Source organism: Tinamus guttatus, unplaced genomic scaffold (genome assembly GCF_059628265.1).
Source record: "Tinamus guttatus ecotype Peru unplaced genomic scaffold, ASM5962826v1 Tinamus_guttatus_pri_ptg000995l, whole genome shotgun sequence".
NCBI lineage: Eukaryota > Metazoa > Chordata > Aves > Tinamiformes > Tinamidae > Tinamus > Tinamus guttatus.
In genome coordinates, this window is record NW_028289529.1 from 133377 (window position 1) to 137575 (window position 4199).

Consider the following 4199-nt stretch of genomic DNA (forward strand, 5'->3'; position numbering starts at 1 on the left):
TCGCGGCTTGCGCAGACGCGCGCTGAGCAGAGCCTGTTCTGCAGGGACTGAGGCGGAGGCTGCCCCCGGGCTTCCCCGCCGCCCCTCAGGGAGCCGTTGGCAGGAGCCGTTAGGGCCGTTGGCGGGCACGCGCTCCGCAGCGGGGCGCGGCCCCGCGCTGCACGCGGATTGGCCGCGGCACCGTGTAAAGCGCCCCCTCCCGCGGGGGGCGGGCTCTGCCGCCTCGAAGTTTTGTCGCCGCGCGGTGCGGAGAGCGCGGAGCGGAGGCTCTGCCGCCGCGTTGCCCGCGCGGGGGTGCCCCTGGCTCCGCCGACGCGTCTCGGCGCTGCCTCCGCGTCCTTATTCCCCGCGGCGTCGCCCGCGCACTCGCTCCGGGTGCTTGGCCCCGCGGCGGGTCGGCTATGGCGGGGCGCCGGGGGCGGCATCAGCGGGCGCGCTGAAGGGTACGGGGGATCTGACGGCGCCATGCGGTCCCTGAACATCACCCCGGAGCAGTTCGCGCAGCTACTGCGGGACAACAACGTGACGCGCGAGCAGTTCATCGCCCTCTACGGGCTGCGGCCCCTCGTGTACATCCCCGAGCTGCCGGGGCGCACCAAGGTGGCCTTCGTGCTCGTTTGCGTGCTCATCTTCGCCCTGGCGCTCTTCGGCAACTGCCTCGTGCTCTATGTAGTGACCCGCAGCAAAGCAATGAGGACCGTCACCAACATCTTCATTTGCTCCCTGGCGCTCAGCGACCTCCTCATCGCCTTCTTCTGCGTCCCCTTCACCATGCTGCAGAACATCTCCTCCAACTGGCTCGGCGGTGCGTGATGGGGCACAGGGGTGGCCGGGACGCGGGCTGAGGGGCCGGGGCGGGCGGGGGGCCGGTCCCAGCCCTTACGGGGCTGCTGGAGGCTGCGGGAGGCGGAGAGGCTGCTGCGGGGCAGCGCTGGTCAGCGAAGAACGCCACGTGAAGCCGCTGCTCTCCTCCCGCCCAGCCGTGAGGGTGGCAGGTGCCGCGCGGCCGTTGGGCTCCGCGCGGCCGAGCGCGAGCCAGGAGCAAACCCAGTGACCCGCCTGCGAGGGGCTGCCGGTGTCTCGTAGTGTGTTTAGTGGAAACGCTGTCGACAGCGTTATGTCCGTGAGCTGCTGAGCACGCTTGTCAAGTTCTCTCGCAGTACTCTCGCAGCGTTGGAACTGATGAAAACTTAGGAGGTCTGTGCTCCCAGGAGCCGCTGGCTCCCTTGGGGCGCTCCTGCCCCTCGACGGGGATTAGAGATTCGTCCCTCTCAGGTGCTCTGGCAGTTACCCTCAGTGCACTGCGAGACGCTTTTCAGCGGCGTTAAATAACGGCTGCACTATTCCTTCGGGTTATGTTAGATCTCTTGCACTTTCGTCCTCGTGTCTTCTTAAAAGTTGCAGTATATTTGTAAGAAACTACAGACCATCTCGTGCAGAGGAGACTTTTTTCCCTCTTCTCCCCCACCCCGCCCCCTTCCCCCCGGCCTCCAAATTAATGAGCTCTGGTGGGAAAGTAAAACATCATCCCATCTTTATTTAGCTTAATTTCTTTTGAGATCATTAGACTTGGAGATAGAACCCTTTAACCCTTCTCTGGAAAAAATGCTTGGAAAAAAACAAGGTGGGAGGCAGTGAGAATACATGTTATGGGGTACTCGGAATTTATGAGCTACTCGTGTGTGTAGTCAGATATCTTGGTGTCTGAACAAATGTAATGCACAAGGAACTTGACCAGTTTTCTTAGGATGTCAGGCTTGGTGTGTTTGCATGTTTTTTGGCAAGTGGCTTGAATGTTTACAAGGTAACTTGTGAACCAAATGTTGTAAAGGGTGAGCTTTTTTTCCAGGATTGCAGGATTTAGAGATTTTTTTTTAAAAAAAGCTTGATAACTATTTCTCTTAAACACAATTCTCATTATGTTGGAATGATAAATTATTTTTTAGACTTGCTTGTGTCTTTGAAGTTACATCATGCTCCTGTAATTGTCTCACTGATGTGTAGATTTTTTTCTGGCCATCAGCGTATTTTTTGCATTGTATAGAGGTGAATTAACTTTCCCACAGGACAGTTCTCTTCCTTCTCATGATATCAATGTGATGGTTCACAATCATATATAAGGAAATATTATAAGGGATGATTTTGCAGCAGAAAAGATCTTGTTCTTCTGCAAACCAGAAGTATCCAGGAGTTGGATAACTTAAAATATGCTGCTGTGCAGGTTTCACTGTCCTCTTGCTGTGCTAGAGCATATTTAATAAAGTGCCTCAGTACATCCCATTGACCTTGATATCAACCTCTATGGTCTTGTGAGAATAATTAACTTTCAGTAACACGGTACTGATAGGATAGGTGATGTATTTGATGAATCTTGCCCTTGACTGCTGAAAAAGAGATAAGTAAAATTGGGGAAAACAAATGAGATATAAATTGATTCCTTCAAGGGTATCCGACTCCCAAGGCTCGTATTGTGAAGCCATGAACAGTGATTACAGGCATACTGCAAAAAGGAGACTACCAGGCTAGGAGGAGTATCACTGTTGCAGGCCTACTGATTTAGTTTTATTTTGCCTCCCCTTTTTAGAGAAAGCTTATTCTCTTTTGCCCTAGTGCAAGACTTCTGCTCCAAGCATTGCAGGCTCCAGCCTTGTTAAGGACAAGGCACTTCAACTGCTATGATAATAATAATAATCCCTGATGGGATGTGTTCCGAGACACTTGCTACTAGAGATATCCTTGGGTGCTGAGCATTTGAAGGTTTTTTTTTTACCCTTTTTTTGAGCAGTTGTTTTTTAAGGTGTTTTGGGGGTGCAGTTGGAAAGGACTAATTACCGGTTGAGCACCTCTGTCCCTGGAAAAGTGATTGGAACGGCTCATACTGGCCGTTGTCTCCAGGCGCATGGAGGACAAGAAGATGCTAAAGAGTAGTCAGCATGAATTCACCAAGGGGAAATCTTGCTGATAGCCTTCTATGATGGAATGATAAGCTGAACAGATGAGGGGAGACCAGTGGATGTCGTCTATCTCGACTTCACCAAGGCTTTTGACACCGTCCCTCACAACATCCTCCTGGGCAAGCTCCGGAAGTGTGGGATAGATGAGTGCACAGTGAGGTGGATTAGGAACTGGCTGAATGGCAGAGCTCAGAGGGTGGTGATCAGCGGTGCAGAGTCTAGTTGGAGGCCTGTAGCTAGCGGGGTCCCCCCAGGGGTCAGTCCATGGTCCAGTCCTGTTCAATTCATTCATCAATGACGTGGATGAAGGCACAGAGTGCTCCTCAGCAAGTTTGCTGATGATACCAAACTGGGAGGAGTAGCTGATACCCAGAGGGCTGCACTGCCATCCAGAGGGACCTGGACAGACTGGACAACTGGGCGGTGAAAAACCTCATGCAATTCAACAAGGCCAAGTGCAAGGTCCTGCACCTGGGGAGGAATAACCCCAGACACCAGTACAGGCTGGGGACTGACCTTCTGGAGAGCAGCTCTGCGGAGAAGGACCTGGGTGTCATGGTGGATGACAAGTTGACCATGAGGCAGCAGTGTGCCCTCGTGGCCAAGAAGGCCAATGGGATCCTGGGGTGCTTTAAGAAGAGCGTCTCCAGCAGGTCGAGGGAGGGGATCCTGCCCCTCTACTCAGCCCTGGTGAGGCCACATCTGGAGTACTGTGTCCAGTTCTGGGCTCCACAGTACAAGAGGATGTGGAGCTGCTGGAGAGAGTCCAGCGCAGGGCTACAAGGATGATCAGGGGCCTGGAACATCTGCCTATGAGGAGAGGCTGAGGGAGCTGGGCCTGTTCAGCCTGGAGAAGAGAAGGCTGAGAGGGGACCTGATCAGTGTCTATAAGTACCTCAAGGGAGGCAGTGAGGAGGATGGTGCTGGCCTCTTTTCAGTGGTGGCCACCGACAGAACTAGAGGTAATGGCCACAAACTGAAGCATCAAAAGTTTCCACAGGAACTTAAGGAAAAAATTCCTAACAGTGAGGGTAACAGAGCACTGGAACAGGCTGCCCAGAGAGGTTGTGGAGTCTCCTTCTCTGGAGATCTTCCAAACCCGCTTGGACGCAGTCCTGTGCCACGTGCTCTAGGTGACCCTGCGTGTGCAGGGGGGTTGGACTAGATGATCTCTAGAGGTCCCTTCCAACCTTAAGCATTCTATAATCCTATGATTTGGGGTCCTGGGTATCTTGCCTGGGCGTC

The 4199-nt window shown here is 53.8% G+C and overlaps 1 pseudogene; it reads left to right on the top strand.

The window, feature by feature from the left end:
- Nucleotides 1–421: 421 nt before the first annotated feature.
- Nucleotides 422–813, top strand: LOC104575781 (pyroglutamylated RF-amide peptide receptor pseudogene; annotated as a pseudogene).
- Nucleotides 814–4199: the final 3386 nt, after the last annotated feature.